The sequence below is a fragment of the Equus asinus genome, chromosome 2, assembly GCF_041296235.1.
Source record: "Equus asinus isolate D_3611 breed Donkey chromosome 2, EquAss-T2T_v2, whole genome shotgun sequence".
In the NCBI taxonomy this organism is placed as follows: Eukaryota; Metazoa; Chordata; class Mammalia; order Perissodactyla; family Equidae; genus Equus; species Equus asinus.
The window spans coordinates 43,463,023-43,486,052 of NC_091791.1; the positions used below are offsets into that span (position 1 = coordinate 43,463,023).

Consider the following 23,030-nt stretch of genomic DNA (forward strand, 5'->3'; position numbering starts at 1 on the left):
AATCAGAAATTTGATAATGTCACATATACTAGCTGCAATCTTGAGCAAGTTAACTAAAAACTTTAAGACTCAATTTCCTCTTCTGCAAACGGAAAGAGTAATTATCCATGCTTCTGTGGTTTGATGTGAAGAGTAAATGACTAATGACGTTTAAACATTTAGTATGAAGCCCATGGTACAATCCCTATGTAATGAACTGGCGCTCATTAAATGGTAGATGCTATCATCACCATCATTGTTACTCTCCTAATTAAAACGTATTGCAGTTAGAATAAAATCAGAATGCCTCACCTCTCAGACCTTGCATGATCTATCTGCTTCTCCTCGCTTGCTCCTGCCAAGAGCTCATTATGCCCCAGCTACTCTGGTCTTATTTCAGTTCCTCATGCACTCCAAAATCTTGAGAGCCTTCAGACCTGCTCCTCACTTCTCTTCTAACTGGACTCTCAGTGTAAATGTCACTTCCTTAGAGAGGCCTTCCCAATCATAGAAATCTGCTTGTCTCCTTTATAATAAGTCCCACAGTGGATTATTTGTTTGTGAATACATTTATTTTCTTTCTCCCTATTAGAATATAACCCCCAGGAGAGAGAGAGCTAAGCCTACCTCCTTCACCACTCTATGCAAATAGTGTCCTTCAATAAGTATTTACTGAATGAAACAAAGAAAAATAAAACCTCAGAGCTCTCTGTCAATTTTATGTGAGTTCTGAAACAGTAATTTAAATTCAGCAGAAGCTGAATTTAGGTGGTCTGTCCGTAGGCTCACTCATTATTCTGTCCAATTATTCAGCAAACCTGGATGAAGTACTTTCTGAGTTAAGCCTGTGCAAGAAATAGAGGACCAAGAACCTTGGTAACTGATTTCAAGGAGTTTACAACATAATTGTATAAGTTGTCATTTTAAAGTATATATCGAAAAATATCTATCAACAAGTCAATATATTACTTTCCTCCAGGTTGAAGTTTTAATTTCCTTTTTCATCAACATATTTGTCACATGGAATAGCACCTTTAACTGGCACCATCAGTTATTCAGTAGACATTTACTGGAAATGTGCCAGTTACTCTACAAATTCTAATTGGATTTCTTTTTCCTGCTACACTTTCCTTCTAGGAGAAAGAAGCAAATGTCACCCAAATCAGTTATTGGCGATTCTGTAGGGTTTTTTAATTTGTTTGTTTGTTTTGTTGAAGAAAATTTATCCTAAGCCAACATCCGTTGTCAATCTTCCTCTTTTCGCTTGGTGAAGATTCACCCTGAGCTAACATCTGTGCTAATCTTCCTCTATTTTGTATGTGGGTCACCACCACAGCATGGCTGCTGATGAGTGGTGTAGTTCTATGCCCAGGAACCAAATCCAGGCCACCAAAGTGGAGCTCGCTGAACTTAACCACTAGACCATGGGGCTGGCCCTGAGATTCTGTTTTTTAAAGTTTGCAGATTATGTGTTGATATTGGTATGCATCCATCATGTTCTGCTCCACTTTCTCTCTGGACATCAAGAAACTGCAAGGTCTTTGGTCCAAGGGAGATTCTCTTTTCCCCAGTATGCTTACAAAGACCAGGAAGTATGCAAACATGTTTTAAGGACAATGCTAATAATTTAAAGAAAAGCATTTCTATCCTTAAAGAGGTTAAATCTCCATAATCCAAAGACCAGCCATCCTTGGATACCAGTCTCTGTGCTTCAGATAACTGTGGTTTTCACATGTGTGATCCCCAGCTGTCTGGGTATAGGCTTTGTCTGCTGGCTCAACTCCCATTTGGTCATTCATTTCCATGTGAGCAATGTGCATGCATTTAGAAATTGCTGCCATCAGAAATTGCTACTCTCCTGGGCCAAGCCACTAAAGTTTCACAATATATGGTTAATACAGAGGAAGAATGACAAGTTTCTGGATTATCTTTATTACAAATGAGAAGGATATTAATTAAAACTCTTGAAATGAAATAGTAAAAAAAAATAGTAATAAACATGGCTATCTTGTTAAGAAAAAAAAAATCCAGGTATACTTTGTTAGTGAAGGACGAGGGTAAGGAACACTTGTCTGGAAATTGAGAGAGATGAATGCATGACCTGCCAATAACTGTGTGACCTGTGGCAAATCAACCCCTCTCGACTCAGTTTCTGTATCTAAAAACCAGAAAAGATTGAAAAGATCTCTGTACATCTTTTTATTTATAAATAAGATTTTTCCCCTGTTCCTTGATAAAAAAGGAGAATTAAAAAGATAATGAGAACTCTGTGCTCTCTGCTATAGCTTTTCTATTTCTCCATCCATAAGATAGAAGCTGAGAGAGCAAGTGAGAGAAATGTAAGCTCTCTTACTTACAGGATTATCCTTCTGATTTGTGTGAATCCTCATGGATTGTTTCCTCTCTAACAGAAGACTTTTCAGTAAGCTCACTCCAAGTTTTGGCTTCATTTTTTATTATGTTGTAACTGGCTTTTAGTGTGAAACCAAATTTAAATTTAGCGTCTGATATCGTCTTTCTCAAAGGAATTGTAGCCTTTTCTTATTTAAAAAAAAAATCAGGACCTGCCCCGTGGCCTAGGCCTAGCGGTTAAGTTCGGCACACTCTACTTCAGCGGGCAGGGTTCGGTTCCCGGGCATGGACCTACAACTCTTGTGGACATGCTCTGGTGGCGACCCACATACAAAATAGAAGAAAATTGACATAGACATTAGCTCAGGACGAATCTTCCTCAAGCAAAAAAAGAGGAAGATTGGCAACAGATATTAGCTTAGGGTGAATCTTTGTCAGCAGAAAAAAAAAATTGTTTACCTTCAGTTGAAATACGGTAAGAAAATTAAAAGAGGTTTTTGAAATGCGTATGGGGTGATTTTGCCATAATAAGAGCAAATTAGATATGGAAGGAAAAGTTCACCAACTCTGAAACTGCTTTGACATTTTCCAAACAAGAAATAGACTCTTCCAGTGAAAAATAAGTTCTGAAGTAGCTAAATATCAATTCAACATCTGTTGTGGACCAGGCACTATGTGAGACACAGTGAAATGGAAGATTAGCCCTGGCCCTCAGGAAACTTAATTCTCCCTTCGATCTCTGTGTAGTAGTTGTCTTCCTTCTTTTTGAGAGAAGAGCAAAACCCATGGACATTTGATGGCTTTATGAACTGAGTTGGTGGCAAACAAATTAGCAGACTTCTCACCTTGATTCTGCTGTTTAGTAAACAGTTTGTTCTGGCCTTTTTATACTCTTCACCAAAGCTTCATCCCTTATATATAACACTACTCCTCAACACAGAATCAGTACAGATCTGAGCTGCTTTTTAGTGAAGCTCAAGGGAAAAGTCTTGAAGGCCTGCATAAGGAAGAGTTCGTTTTTATATAGCAGCAATGCATTTATAAAAATCTTAGCTGGAACCGGTTCAGAGATGGGCATACGATGTGCTTGGTGGCTCATTAGAAAGGAAGAGCCACCTTTCCCATTGGATTATGGGTGCTCTGGAGGGGTGGGCAGGTGGGCTTATAGAAGCAGCTTAGCACCATCTTGTTTCTGGAAATGGAGCACTCACTCCAGTGATGGAGCAGGGACACTGGCTTAGCAGGGAGAGGCTGCAGGGGGTACTGGCCCTGTGGAAGAGCAGGCCATCTACAGAGCAGAGACGAATCCTTCACGCAGTTGTCTTTAGAAGTTCACTTCATATTCTATCTCTATGTAAATATTAAATGGCTCCATTATAAAGAGCTTATAAGTAGTACTAAGCATATGCACATTTAAACTCTCAATGTTTACAACTAACACTGTCAAGATATTTTAAAATAACAAAAACCATGCATTTAGTATATTCACAAGAAATAGATTTTTGGAAAGTAAACTTACATATTTCAAAAGAGAATACCATAGGAGAAAGTTAAAGTCATGGATTGAATTTGATGGGCATCTAGCATGTAGAATAAGCCCGATTTTTCTCAAAGTCCAAATGGCCCATTTATAGATCCTCTCGATGTGCTGGCCATTCTGCTGGATGATTAAGATGCTAAGAAGAATAACACAGCCTCTCCAACCTGTAGGAGCCCCTACTCTGCAAAGGGGTATGAATACATAAACAGCCAGCACCCTAGAACCCAAAAGGGCTACAAGAGCATACGTTAGGTAACAGTTCTGCTTGGAAGAAAGGAAAGTAGTAAGATTCAAGATCTAACTACTTTTCTCCTTTAGAGCAAAATCCACAACTGTATGAAAGCGTGCAAATGGTACCCAGTATGCCACAGTAATTTAGATGCATGACCTCTGAAATCACACTGGAGTGACTTCTGAGGAGTCACTACCCTTCTCTAACACTCAATGTCTTCACCTGTAGGATGAAGCTCATATATGCACACCCCTCAAAATTTTAGGTAAGATGAAATGAGAGTATGTAGATACAGCATTTTGTACAGGGGCTACTCATGCAGTAAGTACAATAAATGTTAGAAATTATTTTTGTTTACTATAGAAATAGTAGCTATAGGTATGGAAAGAGAGGAAACATTTGGGGATTCTTGTGCAGACTTCTGTGACTAGAGCATAAAGTTTGAATGGAGAGGCCATGAAGAAAGAGGTCACACTGCAAAGTTCCTTCAGTGCCCAGAAAAAGAGTTCCAACTTGATGCAAATATAGTGGGGAAAACATCCAGCCTGTTCTGCCAGCTAACATGATCATGTGTTTCAGGAAGTTAACGCTAAGGACAATAGAAAGAAGATGTGGAAAAGGTGACTAGGAGGGCTTTGAGGGAAAAATTTCTGCTATGAAAGCAGAATAGTTGTATAATTTGTGAGTCATTTTGAATATGGCTATGTTTATTAGTTCTCTATATTTTTGCTGTGTATTTTAAGAGTTTCTGCATTATTTGGTATGATTTTGATGTTATAATATTAATAAAAATTTATCCTAAAATTTTGCCAGTGTGATGATGCCACTGTCAAGAAATGGAGTACTCTATTTTATTTTGCAGCTGACTTGCCAGAAACATATTATTCTGTAAAGCGGGTGCAAAGGCTATTAGACAGCAAAGGAGCCAAGAAATGAAAATGGTTTCCTTTTGTGAATCTCAGTTCAGTGTAGTCTTCTACCTCTACATTTTCTCTCTTCACCACAGGAAAATGGCTGGATACGTATTGGTGGTAGTCATAAATTCATATATTTTTCAAAGGAAAATAATCTCCTTATGAAAATTTTAAATTATGAATTTGGATAGATAACCTTAAAATACAAAAGATAGATTATAGGAATTAAAAAACATATTAAAACACATTTTTATAATAGGGGTAGATAGAAACAAAACTTTCAATTTTGATCTTATTCAGAATATCAGCAACAACAAAAAAGCAAATGACAAGGTAAATATTGAGTCGTTGTAGATCTGAAAGCTAAAATGTAATGTTTAATTGAATATCTTAAGGGTGGATTATGTACAAAAAGAATAGCAAAACTGCTGAAGGCTCAATTGTCAGGCAAACCTTGTACTTTTGTGCCCTCTAGTGGCAAGTTGAAGAATTGATCCATCCTCATTGAATTGTTGAAGAAACACGAAGTGGCTAAGGAGAGCAAGCCAATGGCATAGGAAATAAACTGTAACCCCGAGACCCTGAGATTATTTTCTCCTCTTACCTCATCTAACTAAAGATAGAAGAAAGCCAGCTGACTTCAAACTGCTTCCAAGAATTCGAAATATCTGTTGGTCTGGAAGCATAAACAATTCTGTTCATCATTCTTGAACATATGTTCTTAGACCCATTTCTAACATGGGATTCCCAGGCTTAGCATAGAAGCTTGAATTTTCATCTCAATCAGAAGACTCATGCATGAGACACAGATGACACTGAGCCTTTGAGCCTGTGGGAGCTGAAGCCTTAGCCGACAGGCTCCTGGACCTGGAATCCTTTGGGAAACCAACAGGCAGCTAGTTATTAGAAGGCCGTGGAAATAATGATGCTACCATTTCACATGGGTTTTTCAAGATCCTCAAAACGAATTGCACTGGCAGAGCAAGGAGGTTTGCTATAAAATTTTAATTCAGTAGCCATAGTTAGATGGAACATCCAAATTAGAAAAACTTATTTATTGATAACAAAATTATCTATTTTCTGACTTTTACCTTTCAGCATCAGCATAGTCCCAGAATTAGATGTAGTTAATACAGCCAGGACTGCAGAGCACCTTAGATAGGCTTTTATTCTTATTCTAAATGTGGCCGGGATTGTATGTATTTCTGATGCCATTTCTTCCATAGCCCTTAGGGGAGAATTATGTGGTTGTAGTTTTTTTTTCAGATCACTTTGCAGTCCTATTATGAGAATTAAATGAATCGAAATGTCTGTAAATTTTCAAAATAGTTTTATTTAAACCCAGTGACTACATAAGCATTTACATACTACTTCTAAAAAATATTCAGTTTTTTACCAATGAAAGCTTTTTCTCCCTAGGCAGACAATTCCTTTTAACAAGTGAGTTCAGATGCTACACTGAAGTGAATTTAATAGCCTGGAGATCCTGTTTCACTTTCTGAGAGAACCGATCCTATAAATTGCATTCTCTGTGCCCTTCCACTTCCTGTCCTCAATGATGGGGATGCAGAAAAACAGCTGTTGTGTGGGAACTCTTCAGAACTGTGTTTCTCAAACCACAGGTCACGGAAGGGTGCTTATGTAGGCTCTGTTTCCCTTTCTTCCAAAATAGTACCCAAGGCTCTTCTGACCTTGCCGCCTTCTACCTCTGAATCGTAAGCCTACTGGGGAGTAAATTTATCCTGCTTCCTTTTGTTGTATTTATTTTTAATTGTGCAGGAATAAATATATATCCTGGAAGAGGCTAGAGTTCTCTTGAGAGATCTACTAGGTAAAAAGAATTGTGTGTATATATATAGCCAAGTTCTCCTGGTTAAGAGGTTAGCATCCAATGAATCTTACAGTCTAGGATCTACAACAAACCACATCGCTCTGATTTTTATATTTTCATACACTTTATTTTGACCCTATGCCTAAATGGTATATAGAGAGATTTAATTATTCTTATGTTTTCATAGCAACAAGCAGGCATCTACCTAGGTTTACAATAACTCAAATGCCAAGGATTAAACAATATATCATGGGTTGACAAATATCCTGCCTATTATACTGGACAGGAGACGGTGGAAACCAGCTTCATGAGTGGCTGGAGGCAAGTGATGCAAATGCACTGCCTGGAGGGTAAATCCGCCCCCTCTGCCTTGTTGATGGTGTAGACATCACCACAAAAGCTACTTCAGTAAGGACCATGTTGCCAGTCCTTCTCTTCCTCCTTGACTCTGTAGTTATAATTTGCACGAAGAATGAAATTGCTCTTTTGACTCTCATTTCAATGGCCTCCCTCAGGAAGTTCATGGTTTAGAAAAATAAGTCGAAGTTGTTTGTTGTAAAAGCAAGATGAACCAGGGCTTCCTAACAGCTGGCAGCCATCAGAGGGCCTGCGCTTCCGCCTGGCGCGGAGACCACAAGCACAAGGCCACGGAGAAATGCTGACTCCAAGTAATTCTCACTTAAAAGATGGCAAGAAGACAACGGAAAGGACAGACAGGAATTATTAGATGGTTTTTAGGCTTCTGGTTGGGTTTGTTTTGGGTTTTTTTAGGTGTGCTCAAGTCTGACCTAATTATTTTTTGATTGAACACAAAGGTGCTCAACTGTGTGAATAGTTGTAATACAAAATCTTGGGTCACAGTAGCCGAGGCGGTGTTCTCCTAGCTTAAACAGGTAGAAGCTTTAACTTCCAAACGATTTGGATGCTATTTTATCTTCCATTTTATAATTGTACATTTATTACTCTTGAAAATATTTTTTATTACAAAAATAAACAATTACTCTGGATTCTTAAGTAAAAATGTTCATAGGGATTGGGATACGTTTTCATGGTGAATTCTCCTTTTGCCATCTTCCAGGTATTTGTTGGATAAGGGGACAGGTCTCATTTCCAGGTGCTCCCTTTAAATGCAGCTGGTCTTTATGAGTCTTATCATCATTAGTTAATATTTTAAACTAAACTTTTTAACTAAAATATAATTTAATACTTGTAGTTTTATTTCTAAGAGGCTCCTGAGCAAAGTATAGTAATATTACCTGTCTGCGTTCAACCACAATAAAATTCAACAGCAGTTAAGGCAGCTACACATAAAAGGCAAATGATAGCACATCTACTTAAAAATGAAACAAGATGGAAAAAGAAAGAAAGAAGTATGTCCTCTTGCTGGACTTTGTCTCCATGGTGAGCTTTTCTGTGAGGAATACTTCCTTCCTTTGTTCACACTAGAGGTAAGTGGCTGATCAAACGTCTACATCCTCCTATGAATAGATTTTGAGCGTGGAGGTTTTAATTAGCCATGTGCAACACATTTACAGGCTTATGAGAATCGGAAAAGTCATGGGAAAATAAAGAAATTAACTAAAAACAAATGACAATGATTTGGCCAATTAGAAAATGTAATTATATTGTGTTTTCCTTCAGATTACAAAGTGTTCAATAAGCCTTTGAGTCTAAAATGCCTTGCTAGATAATCGAGAATAGGAGCAGGCATTACCAAGGAAATAAATATTAGTAACAAATAATCCCAATGTCTTAATTCACATATTCACTTATTATTCTCCCCAAAAGTCTTTTTTCCAGGGTTGCTAACAAGCTGACTGACAGATTTTTACCACCACCTGCTAATTAACAGCATCATGCCTCAAGTGACCTGTTAGAGGCCAGAAGACAAAGCTAGGAGGAACCTAAATAACCCCCTCACTGGCTAATAAACTGTTGAATAACCAAGAATTGGTTAAAGATCACCCACCCTCTTATTTGTTATTTTTTGTTGATCACCCAAATGAATACTCAGAACCAAAAGAAATTGCTGCTTCTGACCCTCCTTGCTCTGAAATATTAGGTATATTTATGATTATCCTCCAAGAGCAAGCTATGCCATATGTCTTCAAATATTACCAATGAAAGGGAGGGAGAAAAAAACCAAGATAAACATACATTTCCTATTCACTTTTCTAATGTAATTTAATAAATTCCCTTGGAGAGAAAAAGTTAAAAGTTGAAAGGTCATCTTTAGGTCATATATCCCAAGTCACATTTTTTTGTAAACAAATAAGCAAAACAAACTCAATTTTCCTGGGATCCCTTCCAGTAACCAGATTAAAAAAAGGGACATTAGTTCCTTTAAACTGCAGAACAAAGTCCAGAAGCCTGAGTCCAGCATTCAGGGTCTTCTAGGGTGTGGCCTCAGTGCTGTCCAGCCCCATTGCTGGGCCAGTTATTTCCTAAGTGGTTTTCCGAAGGCAGATGTCATCCACAGTTGTTGCGGATCCCACTCTGAGTGCCGCCTGCATTTTACTTACACCTTTTTTTTTTTTTTAGCTCTTTTGTAATTCAGTCTTATAACTGGTCATTTACATTACTTCCATCACTGTAGGAACCACATTTTATTCATTTTGGATACTCTCCTTTCTCCCGGCACCTCATCCATGTCTATCCTATATTGGGGTATCAAATGTTTATCGAGCAGAATTAGATTGATTTCATATCTGTCTTGTGTATTATGATCACAAAAACCAGCCTGAACCCAGGATAATAATTTCACAGTATTGGAATTGGTCAAATTAGTCATTAACTGCTGCTCCTATAGACATCTCCTAAAGCAGTTGGAGACAGAAACTCAGTGAGTGCAGAGCTGCTGCCTAATTGACTCCTGGGGACAACCTCTTCTCTGTGGGCACCCGCTTGAATTATCGCTCTCTTCTTGAAGATGAATGCTTTGGAAAAGAAGAAGGGGAGATATAGTTGAGACCAGTTTCTGGGTTACAAGAAGTATTAAAACATTTTCATTAATTAGCTTTTTGTTGAGATCCTCTGTCAAGGGCAATTGGTTTTCCTTATCAAAATCTAATCCAGCTTCTTTTCACGATATATAAGACCCTCTGTGAGCTGGCACCAACGTATTTTGTTCATTCTCACCATCACACAAAGCTTTAGCCAACTGTTTTCAGAGTTCTTTGAGCACTGAATGCTTTTGCTCTTTTGCATTATATACTTCCCCCTCTCTTCTTGAAATGCTCTTCTGCCCTTGTCTACTTGCCAGATTCCCAACCATTCCTACTCAAATATCTCTTCCATCCTATAACGTAAGGCGGAGATAATGCTGTTGAAGGAAAAGGAGATAGAAAGTGACAAGGGTGCCATGGTGGATAAGGTGCTTATGGAAGGCCTCATGGAGGAAATGACACTTGAATAGGGACCAGAGTGTGTCCAGGGAGTGGTAGCCTCCTCTGAGGACAAAGGAACAGTATGTACAGAAGCCCGGAGATTGGAATGTTCTTGGCATGTTTGAGGACCACCAAGGAGGCCAACAGGGCTGCAGTACAGTGAACCAGTAGCACAAGTGGTAGAAAGTGAGGTAGAAAATGGGACCAGGGGTCAAGTCATATAGAACCTGGTAGACCATGGTGGGGATTTTTAATTTTATTGTAAATGCTAAAGCCATTTAAGAGTTAAGAGTAGGGAAATGACATGATCTGATTTGCAGTTTTAAAGAGTCGCTGTGACTCTTTGTATAGGATGAAGGGAAGCTTCTAGAATATAAGCAGACAGACCAATTAAGAGACTATTGTAATCTTCAGGTCAGAGGTGAAGGTGGTGTGATAGGGTGGTAGCAGTAAAGATGAGAAGTGACTGGTTTGGGGACATTTTCTGATGGAGAATTGACTGTAGGTGTACTGATAAATGAATATGAAGTTGAGAAAACAAAAAGAATCAGGGAAAACTTTATGCTCTGATTTGGTAAATAATGATGTTGTTTACTGAGATGGAGAAAGACTGTAGGAGGAGCAATTGTGGGCTAGCATGGGTGGGGTGGTGGTGACTGAGGCAGGAATCAAGAGTTAAGTTTGGGTAGATTTTAAGTTAACCGGAACAAGTTGGGAGACACATGTGGCATCTCTCTCTAATACTATCCACAAAATGCTTGATGATCTTCCTTTGTAAATTGATTATTCGCAGTCATTAGAGGCAAGTTCTAAACCGGGACCATGCTAAGCTTGTAAAATCTCTAAATTAAATATCAATTTAAATATTTGAATAATCCTTTCCTCTTCGCCCTGAAGTCCCCTCATGGTCCTTCACCATTAGACTGAAGTTGTGGTTTCATTTCCAATCCCTAACACTAGTTAGTCGGCATCCAATATTTCTTGAATGAATGAAAGAGTCACAGGTAGGAGTTGATAAGGTGGCCCTAATTAATCTTTAAGATAGAACATTTAAAAATAGTTATTGTTACTGTTATGCATAAGGGAGAAAAGCAAATCTCTCAAAGCAAATCTCCTCAAAATACATACTATTCCCAGTTAATGTACTTGTCTTTCTTCCATCATTCCTGCTTATTTCTCCCATTGCCTCAGAAAGGAGGAGAAATCATAAGTCTTTCTCAGGTTGTTGGTTTATACCTATTGCTAGCCCTGCTATCATTTGCTGCTTTGGTTCATGGGAGAAAGTTATGAAGTGGGGCAAAGAATTGGGGATGGGGGAAATGTTACAGGAAGACAGTCCATCTTAAAATACTTACATGGGGGGTTTAAGCCTTTTTGATTGTGTTGAATAGTTAAGGACACACAGACAAAATCCAATTCAAATAATAGTAATTAACTGAACTGAATTAAAAACTGAAATTATAAAAATGGATCACCAGTAGGAATCAGCAGCTGTCACACATATATCTTGGGTACCTACTACGGTTAAGTGGTAGAAGAGAGAGGGCTATAAAATTTGACCCACCCTGTCCTCAAAGACTAAAATGCCATGTAAAAGGTATGTATTGAGGGTAAAGGTTCAGTAAATAATGAGTACACTAAGAATAACAGGAATTCAGAGGAACGTGAGGCTATCTAGAAAGATCTGGGAACAGGAGATAGGTCAAGAGGTTAGAATGTGAGAAAGGCAGAAAGAAAGCATTCTAAGGGTGTGGAAATGGCATGACTAAACGTATGGGCACAGGAATGTGTGTGAGACGACAGGGCAACAGATTTGACTGGATCTTTTTTTTTCAAATCACATCCATCTAACCTTACTTATGTCTTTGTTGTGCAGATTTTCTCTTCTACAAAACTAAGGAAATCTGGATTTTATTTCCATAACTGGTCCTATACGGACAGTTTGAGTCATAAATACCTCTTTTTAAGAAATCATTCTCGAGTGATTGTTACATATGATACTTCCTCTAAAAGATAACAATCCATTTAAAAAGAGTGACTGTATGCTGTTTGATTTAAAACCCTTCCAGCATATCCAGCACAGAATCTTGCAACTAGTAGATGCTTAAGAAAGGTAATTAACAAATTCATGTTGAAATGGTCACATGCAGGTCTGAAATCAGTGGATTTTGTTTGTTTTGCTGATTCACTTAATTGAATACTATATGAATTAGTCATTATTTTGTGAACTAATGGATTATTACTACAGTTGAAACTTGATCGGATTAATAAGAGCCTAAAATTTAAAGAACATAGGTATATTAGTTTCATAGGGCTGTCATAACAAATTACTAAAAATTGGGTGTCTTAAAATAGCAGAAATTTATCTCATGGTATTGGAGGCTAAAAATTTGAAATTAGGGTGTTGGCACGGCCATGATCCCTCTGAAGGCTACAGAGAAGAATTCTTCCTTGACTCATCCTACTTCTGGCGGTTGTCAACAATCTTTGATATTCCTTGGTTTATAGCTGCGTTACTCAGATTTCTGCCTCCATCCTCACATGGCTGTCTTTTCTCTATGTGTGTCTGTGTCTTCACATGGGCTTCTTATAGGAACACTAGTCATTGGATTTAGGGACTACCTAATCCAGTATTACCTCATCTTAACTAATTACCATCTGAAAAGATGCTGTATCCAAATATGGTCACATTCCATGGTTTTGGGTGGAAATGAAGTTTGGGGGACACTATTCAATCCGGTACACTGTGGAAGCCAGGTTCTGAAGACGGCCTCCAGTGATCCTCACCTCCTGGTATTCACATCCTTTCATTGTCCTCTCTCATACTCAGTCATGGGTGGCCTGTGATCAATAAAATACTGTGCAGATGACATTGTGTGACATCTGATGCTAGACCATAAAAGATATTTGGCTCCCACTTTGCTCTCTCTGGCACTGTGCACTCTGGGGTGAGATAGTCACCATGTCATGAGGACACTCAAGCAGCCTATGAAGAGGAAATGAGGCCTCCTGCCAACAACTAGCGCCACCTTGCTAACTGTGTGAGTGAACTACCTTGGAATGGGATCCTCTTGCCCCAGGCAAGCCTTCAGATGACTGTAACCCCAGCTGACATTTTATCTGCAACCTCCTGAGTAACCCCAAGATAGAACTTCCCAGCTAAGGTGCTCCAGAACACCAGACCCATAGAAACTCTGAGATAGTAAATGTTTAAAACAATAAATTGTTTCACCATTAAGTTTTGGGGTAGTTTGTTATACAGCATTAGTTAACTAATACATATTTTTGTTCCTAGAATTTTGTCACTGCCATAACAAAACCTAAAATGTGAGAAAAATTGGAATAGGGAGGTGGCTGGAAGCTGGAAGGACTCTGAGGCTTTGAAGAGACTGTTAGCAGGAGTTTGATGGCCTTTGAGGAAGCTTCCAATGAGGACTTAACGTGAGGAAAATATTATTGGAAACTGGAGGAAAGGGAATCCTTGTTATGTAGTGTCAGAAAGTTTAGCAACATTGCCACCTGTGGTGACATGAGTAGATGAAAATGTGTCTAGTGAATTAGGTAATCTAGCTAAGGAGTCATTTCCCAGGTAAAGTGTTGAAGGGACATCTTGGTTTCTTCTTGCTGCTTATGGAAAATGTGATATGAGAGAACTAAATTAAATGAAGGAATGTCAAACATAAATGAACCAAGACTTGCTGGTTTTAATAATTCTTAGCCTCTCTAGAGGGCAAACAATACTAAAATTGAAAAGTGGCTTCCAGGCAAAAACCAAATCCAGGACACTGTCCAGAAAACATGATATAAATATACAGCTAAGATTATGGCTATGAAATCTTTTCTTATGACCTCGGAAACATTTAAAGTTCTTCAGAGAACTATTCAGTCGGATAGTGGGGTTTCTCAAAAGCCTACAGGTGTTGTTCCTCAGCAGTCTCAGCAGAAGTCCAGGACTCAGAAGAGCTTTTGTCAAAGAGATTTGTGGATGTGGCTTTTGTCTTACGGAAGGAACTCCAGTAGAATTCATCAGAGACCCACAAAGTTTTTAAGAGGATTATATCGACCAAACATCAGCAGCTTGGACTGAAAGCAACAGCATAAAAGAGAAAGAGGCCTTTGGAATCTCAAACTTCTTCAAGCAAGAAGCAGCCTAAAGAAACTCTTCAACTTCAAAAATGGGCAACTTTTCTTGGAATAAGTATGACTTAGATGGAAGAAACAACAATCCAGAAGGCAGAGGCAAAAGCCTCAGAGAATTAACTCCAGGTCTTTAGTCTTAATGAAGGAACTGCCAACCTGTATCCTGCTATGGACCAGTGACTGTGTAGTTTGGAGGGAGGTGATGGGGCACATATATTGTTTCTTTAATTTATATGGCTTCAGGCTAAGAAGAACTGTACTCAAAGAGTTGTACTTAAGGAATCATGTTTGAGGCACTCATCTACACCTGGATCTGATTTGGATGATGAGATTATGGAATTTGAGCTGGTGCTATAGTGGTGTGAGACGCCTGGGGACTTTGGGAAAGGGTACGTGCATTTCTCAGGTCAGAACAATGTGAACGATTGGGGACTAGCAGTTGGACTGTAGCAGCCAGCCTTTAAGATGGCTTCCAATGATCCTCACCTCCTAGTATTCATGCCCTTGTGTAATCCCTTCCCACATTGAATTATTGCACCCATATGACCAACAGAATACTTTGGAAGTAACTGATGTGTGACTTCTGAGGCTGGGTTATAAAGACATTGTGGCCTCTACCTTAGTCTCTGAGATTTCTTGCTTTGGGGCCAAGCCAGTCACCACGTCATGAGGACAGTCAGTCACCTTGTGGAGAAACTCAGTGGAGAGGAACTGGACTCTCCTGCCAACAACTAACACTAGCTTACCAACCATGTAAGTGAGCCGCCTTAAACCTGGATCCTCAGTTCTAGTCAGGCTTCAAATGACTACAGCCCTAGATGACACCTTTTTTTTTTTTAAGATTTTATTTTTCCTTTTTCTCCCCAAAGCCCCCCAGTACGTAGTTAGTGTAGTTTTAGTTGTGGGTCCTTCTCGTTGTGCCATGTGGGATGCCGCCTCAGCGTGGCTTGATGAGCACTGCCATGGACGCACCCAGGATTCGAACCAGCGAAACCCTGGGCCTCCGAAGCGGAGTGTGCGCACTTAACCACTCAGCCACAGGGTCGGCCCCCGCAGATGACATCTTGATGAGAGAACCCACGATAGAACTGCCCAGCTCAGCTACTCCCAAATTCCTAACTCACAGAAACCACAAGACATTAAATGTTTATTGTTGTTTCAGCCAATAAGTTTGGGATAATTTGTTATGCAGCATGAAATTTCTAATATATAACATTTATTAAAATCTAATGTAAAAAGCATGCTGAATAAATGTACTACGATAAATTTTATTTCAAAAGAATCAACTTATCTTTCTTTTTTATTTATTTTGTTTTCCTACAACTTAATTTTAAAGTTAAGATCATTTGCAAAAATTTCCTTGTACCTAATTTTAGTCATAGAAAAATCTAAAAATAGAAGCTTTATTAAATATAATTTTGAAAAGAAAATCTGAATGTGAGTTCTAGGTGTTAAGTTGTACTAATTTTTAAGTAATACGAATATTTACATAGGTATTCACCAAGTCAGTGAAAAAATTGTCAATAAAATGGGAGCTGTGGTATCAGATATTTTTCACTTGATTCTCACCCCAACAAAAGACAAGCTAATAAATTGTCTAAAATGAGGCCTTTTAAAAATCAACAAATACTTATGGAATGTCTACTATAGGCTTAATATTTCAAAATATCATAATAAATGCAAAATAAGACAATTTCTTCCTTAAAGGAGTCTTTTTTCTCATTAGAAAGCAAAAAGCTAGGAGATACTACAACTTTAATAAAAATTAAGGCAGACTTTTGTGCCATTGGGTTAAGTACTTTCAAAATTCAGAATACTAGAGAAACAAAACTGAAGCCGAGTTGGTTAAGTGTTCATAAAAAAGTTTCGGTTTTAGATAAACGTCACTTCATTATGTTGGACATTGGAGTCTGGGGAGGGTAGACATGAGAGTATTCATTCACCAGCTGCTTCCCCAACTCCCAGAGTCAGGGGAATTGTGTGATGGGTAAGGAGGCCTGGGCTTCCAGTAAACAGTCCTTGATGTTCCCTTAGAGTCATCCCTTTGATGACTCACAGCCAGCGCACCAGAAGGGGTGACCCCTTTTAAGAAGTCAGAATAGTTCACCCATGGGAGAAGCACATTATTGCTCTGTGAAAAATTAGCTTGCTTCTGCCCCTCTCCTGTTGTTTGGTGCTACACAGGTGTCTCCTGGGAAGAATAGGGTACAAAGAGGGATGGTTTTTCGTCTCCAAATAATGCGAGGGAACCAAAAGTTAATCTATAACCCACTCTTAAACTCCAACCCCACCATAATAACATGAATTGCTACCTAGATTCATGATCTTGTATTTCACAACGTTTCATTTTCTTATAAATATTTATTCATACATTTCTTCACCATTGAAAACATTAAACAGAAGTGAGACTGTGGGACTTTCTAGGTTGGTAAGTAGATGGATATATAAAGACATGAAGAGTAAGGATCAAATAGTGATTTATAGCACAGAGTCTAGAGTCAGCCTGCCTGCATGTAAAACCCACTTCTACTCCTTACAAGCCACATGACCTTGGAAAGTTGGTAAACTGTGCTTTAGTTTCCTCAGCGAGGGATTGTTCCTCGTGAGAATTAAATGACAATAAGTGTAAAGAGTTTAGAATAACGACTATCATGTATTATGATTCATTAAATAAAATAGCGATTTGTGTTTGTTGATGTCATTGATAAAAAAACATATTGCCTTGCATTAACGTTTTAGTTTATCCCAATTTGCCTTATCTTCATATCATTATCTCAAGTGTATAAAAACTCTCCCATGTCTTATAGCATACCTTCTAGGTGGACGCTCCTTTGGAACTTTTGACTTTTACTGATAGTCACATTGACTGATCACTGGTCTTGACCTACTCCAGCATTTCACTGGGTATCAGATCATATCCTCTTTCTCTTAAGGGCCTCACCCCAGAAATTCTTTCATCTTCTGATATATCAATCTTTCCCTCTTTTCAATCTTTAAAAACCAACCAACCAAACACAAACGCTTTATTCCCATATCTCTACTCTCTATCTACTGATTCATTTTTTTTTTTGCTCCCCTTTAAGAAAATTCCTTGAAATACATATAAATGTAGTATCTTTAATTCCTTACCTCCCAGTCTCCTCTGAGGCTTTTATCTCCACTGCTTTACCGAGGTCACTAGTGACCTCCAACGAGTTAAATTCAACGGTTGATTCTCATTTCTTCTTTCATTTAACCTATCTATAGCTTTTGACACAGTTAACCATTTTCTCCTTCTGGAAACATTTTCTTCACTTGGCTTCCAGAACCCTATATTCTGCTCGAATTCTTTCTTCCTCAATAGCTGTTCTTTTTCTGCTCCTGATCTCTCTGACCTTTTGGTGTTGGTGTGGTCTGGAACCAAATCCTTGGAATTCTTCTTTTCTGTCTATACTTTCATCTTTGGTGATCTTGGGGAGTCTCACAGCTTTCAATACCATCTACATGCTGGCAACTCCCAGATTTACATTTCCAGCCCAGATGTCTTTTTTGAACATCAGACATCCAGCAGCCTACTTGACAAATCCACTTGGACAAATCATACACATTGCAAACTTAAAATACCAAAACTGAACTCCCACTCTTCCTCCAAATCTGCTTTCTTACAGTTTTCCCTATTTCAATAAGTAGAATTCCATTCTTCCTGTCTTTGAAGCTCAAGACTTCAGAATCATCTTTTCTTCTTTCTTTCACTCACATCTCATATTCATCTAACAGAAAATCACATTGACTCTTTCTTCAGGATATATCCCCAAACTAACCACTTTGCATTACCGCCTCAGTCCAAGCCATATTTTTTTCTTGCCTGGATTATTGTAATGGCTTCTGGCTTGACTCCATATTTCTGCCTCTGCTCTCCTATTGTCTATTTTCAACTTTGAAGCAATAAAAACAGACTGATCCAAGCCCTCCAATAGCTTCTATTTCACTCAGAGAAAAAGTTAAATCCTTACGGTGGTCTACAAGACCCCAGGCAATTTGCACCCCTTCCACCACCTTGCCCTCAATCCATCTCCTTCTCTTCCCTGCCTTACTCTGTCCCAGCTACTATAGCTTCCTTGCTAATTGTAACACATTCCTGCCCCAGGCGTGTATTCAGTTTCTCTTTCCTCTACTCAGAATACCCAGATCCCACGGGCTTCACTCCTTCATCTCCTTTAGAACTTTGCTAAGATGTCTCCTTCTCAGTGAGACCTTCCCTAATCACCTGAGTTAAAATTGCAGTCACTCAACTCCTTTCTGGCATTCCCTGGTCCCTCTTCCTTGCCTAATTTTTCTCCACAGCGTTTACCACAATTTAACATACCATATTTGACTTGTTTCTTTGTCTTTCTACTCCACCAGTGTGTAAGTCACATGGGGGCAAGTTTTGTAGGGGTTTTTTTGGGTGTATTTTGTCCACTGCTGTATCCTCAGCATCCATAACAGTGCCCGTCATGTGCTTATTTTTATTGGTAACTTGCTACAATACTTTATGATATCATAGAGTTGCCTGATTCTGCTGCAGTCATAGGAAATTTGAATTTCATCTTGATTATAATGCTCAGATTACTTAAACTGTCTAAAATAATTTCATGGGTTATTTCACCTCATCTTAGTTGGTTCCAGTTATTTACCATAGTCTATCAAATGCCTTTTAGCAAAACTGACTTGCATAATTTATCAGTCTCAAGAGAGTTAGTTAGATTGGTAAATGCTAAAAGGATTACAGAATTTTCCTGGAATCAGTCTGTCCCTCACGGCAGGATCGTTCTGTTATTAACCTGGGATAATTGCTGTCACTCTTAGCCACTTGGCTTCCATTATAAAGCATGCAGGGCGAAGGTGATGTCTTACCAACATTGCAAATGTACTTTGTGGTTTTAGGTCAATTGAAATATTATTTCCATGCTGAAAAATAATGACTGAGAATTGTGTCATAACCAGATGTGGAATGGATCAAACCTACCCCAGGCGTCCCTCAAAGGTCTGAGTCATTTGCAGAGATGGCCGAGTCCCTGATCATAGGAGGCTCTGGTGAACGTCCTGTTCATTTCACAGAGACTTCAGAGTAGAAAAAAACACTTTGCCCTCTTTTAGGACTATTAGATATCTTGTACATCGTACAAATAAAGATCGCAATTCATGGGAGAAAACATTGAAAACTTTTGAACTGGGTCATGATCTCCGATTGAACTTAAGGTTTGTTTTGAATTCCTTTGCAAATGTTCAGTATCAGGAGATTCTATCCTACGTTATAGTGAAACAGGGAAATACAAAATTGCAAAGGATCTTATATTTTGTCAAAGACACATGTTATTAGTGGAATAAAGGTGTATTGGAGAATTTTAACATCTTGTCCTTGAAGCAGTTGGACAGGATTGAAGTATTTTTATTATTATTGAATTATAGTCAAAGGAAGATAATATAAGAAGGCAACACAAAGACAGGAGTTATTTCTAAACTCCCCTCATATCCTTTATAAGATTTCCAGTTCCATCTCACAAGTAATACTGATAAAGAAATATTGCTTATCTAATTAACACTTAGTGGTAACAGTAACATCTAAGGTTCTTTTTTTTTCCTTGAGGTAATGTATTTCATAATGTGCTATTTTATTATAGAGAGTAAAATATATTCAGCTCAGAAATGATCTATAGATTGCACAAACAGAGGCAGTTTTCTTAAGAAAGAACCCAGAACATTGATTAATATCTAAAGATGTAAATAGCAGGAATGTCTTCTGAAGATATTATAAAAACTGTAGTTTTTATACCATGACGGGTTGACAGCATAACACAGAAGTTTCCCTTTGCCACTTCTTGGGTAAGCAGCAGTATGCAAGTGCCCAGTTATGTTGTTATTGTTTTCTGTGGGTAATGAGTGAGAAATTGTTTTGTAAGCAATGAAAAAAAAATGATAATTTCCTTGTTACTTCTTAACTTTATGTTTTTAATTTCAGATCTCCTTCCCCTTCCAGAGGAAGTTAGCGCTGCCATAGCTTTAATGTCTGTTTTAGCTGCAAAACTCAAATGTTCACTTTCTGTTAGAAAATCTAAAGCAGGTGGTATACAATTTCTCGTGATTCGGAATTCTTTAAAGGCAAGTCAATTTGAAGTTCAAGTGTGGGTAGGTTAACCTGAAGTCATAATCCTGAATAAAAAGAAAAACCTTTCTTTTGTAATGCAATTGTCTGTGCAGCTGTAGCTCTCAATTGCGTCTCTGCCATAACCATTACAACCTCATTTTCATTAACTGGGTTTAAAATCCAAAAATTACCCCTGTTTTGATTCTGATTTGGATTTTCAATAGAAAGTAAAAAATGGGAAATGAAGAGGTAGCAGCTAAACCAGGAATTTAAGCCACTGCACTGCTGATCTCAGAAGGAATCTGGTCTGGAAGGAGGAGCCCTGAACTAAAGACAAGAGGCTCTTGTTCTTAAACTCTTGGGGGATATCTTTTGACTCAGAAACCCTGCTTTTTTCCATTTGTCCCAGCTGGGCAAACGTTATTCAAAAAAATGATCAAATCAAGGCTGATAGGAGATGCCTATGTTATAAGTTCTTCTACGGCAGTTCTTAATGCTCTTCTGTGTGTTTCCTCCTGGGAGGTGTACCTGAGCAAGCATCTACTCCTCTTTACTAAGTGAGAGTATATGACAGGGTGTGGCACATATGGAAGTGCTCGATTTTAGTGGAGCACACGGACATGGAATGATAATAATAGGATCATACGAACAGTGAAAATGCTCTTCTTGACCATGTCTTAGCTTGCTCTTGTGTGTCCATGTCTAGAGGACCATGGACTCTAGTCACAATCTGTGCAATACAGACCAGGCTCTTCAGGTCAGCATCATTGGGTGGAAATGGACTGTCGATAATATTTGCTAGAATAGATAGCAATAAAAACCTGCAATAAGTGGATTCCAAAGCCTTATCATGTCAATTTCATCTCAAAAGCATCAGCCTTTTTATGAGTATTTTTTCCACTGACATAAAACATCCGCATGTGATGTTAATTGTATTGTAATTAATAACATAGCTAATAAATTTATGTTGCACGATGAAATGTTGCAAATATGCTTTAATGGAGCCTAAAAAAGCAAATCTTCTGTGTACCTTTTTTTTCTTCTCTTGTCGTTTGTCAGCAAAACAATAAGGAAGGAATATTCTCTCTCTTCTTTTTAACTTATTTTTATCTTCAAAACTCACCTCTGGGAATGTTCCCTTAATAAACATTATTCAATGGGGTAAAGACATTACAAATCTTGTAAGGCCTTTATCAAAAGAGTATGTAAAATTATTTGCCAATGGCAAGAAAGTAAAAGATCTGAAATTTAGCTGTCCTCATCTAAAAGACACGTTTACAAATGTCTGATCTGGCAGGAGGCATCTGCAATGTCACCTACATGTTACTGAAGAAGCCAATGAGATCCTTTGTGCCTCTGGAACTTGGCCAGGTCTTTGTCCTGTTTTCCAATGAACTGCCATCAAGGTGGCTTTAAGAAAGTGACTCATATTGAGTAAGCCCCAGGAAAATGGGAGAGGGGTCTGTTTGCAGGATTGGGTCACTGAGTGGCTTCTTGGTACTCCTGATTTGGGCAACAATTCATCCTCAGAGAGGACACCCTCAGGCTTTCTGTGAATGCCTCTCAAGACTCTGTTTCAGGCATTTCCAGGCTCTGGATTATGATGGTCATTGTCTGACTCTATATCTATTGCCTGACTGTGGCTAAGAGCGTGGTGATGTATCGTCTGTCTCCCACAAGCTCAGGGAATAGTTGAAGGTAAGGAGCTTATGCTGAAGCAACATGAGAATTTTGTGCTTTTCTTTCGTCCATGTGATGGCTCATAAATTCCATATTCCCTAAGAGTAACACCCAGTAAAATTGTGAAAAGCATATTAAATTTAAATTTCAAAAGGAGACCCTCACGTACCCTCCTGTTAATAGGGATCTAGATAGACTGTAGAAATCCATGCTTCGTTCATCACATAGTCTATCATTTTCAGTGTAGTCTAATCATTTGATAGCACCTGATTGTATATAAGATGGTTCAGAAATTAAATGGTGAAAACACAGTATAAATTGCATTATGCACCAGCAGTACAAACAGATAACAAGGTTTACTGGGAGCATCATAAACCACCAATAAGGACATTTTCAATGAAGAAATTTAAATATTAGAGGAAGGAACAAAACATCAACTTTATGACATATTTGTATAATTGTATGTTCCCAAGTTAATGTTATCTCTATATAGTAACATCCCATCCATCTCTAGTTTGCTTGCCAAGCAACTCTACTACCTAGATCTTAGCAAGTGGGAAAAAAAGAAAACTTAGAGCAGCCAAAAATCCATGAATGGGAAAATCAAGCAATTAGTAATACTAAGGAAAAATACCTGGCACACAATAAAAACTCCATGAAGAGTAACAATCTTTTCTTTCATTATTATTGATTGCCTATAGTTCTGTTTCATTTGCATTATCTCATTTACTATTTACTATAACCCAGTGGAGTTGGTTTGGTTAGCATGCCTATTAAACAGTTAAAGAAAACTGAGGCACAGAGGGATCCTATAGATTGTTCAAACTCATGCAGCCAGTGAATATGGAGCTGGGATTTGTCCAAAGTAGA

At 38.3% G+C, this 23,030-nt stretch overlaps 1 protein-coding gene and 1 long non-coding RNA gene across 10 annotated transcripts in view; one reads left to right on the forward strand and one right to left on the reverse strand.

Annotated features, from left to right (window-relative positions):
• The window catches only part of LOC139040791 (uncharacterized), a 52,578-nt gene extending 52,138 nt beyond the window's left edge, over positions 1-440 (reverse strand). For 4 of the 6 annotated variants that reach the window (XR_011495112.1, XR_011495108.1, XR_011495103.1 and 1 more), the window contains exon 1: positions 292-427. This is a non-coding gene — a long non-coding RNA (uncharacterized lncRNA). Of the gene's footprint in view, positions 1-291 lie in introns of all 6 variants that reach the window. The other 2 variants (XR_011495111.1, XR_011495113.1) reach the window with 1 other exon arrangement.
• The window catches only part of PRKG1 (protein kinase cGMP-dependent 1), a 1,184,543-nt gene that overhangs the window by 1,105,052 nt on the left and 56,461 nt on the right, over positions 1-23,030 (forward strand). The window lies entirely within an intron of this gene.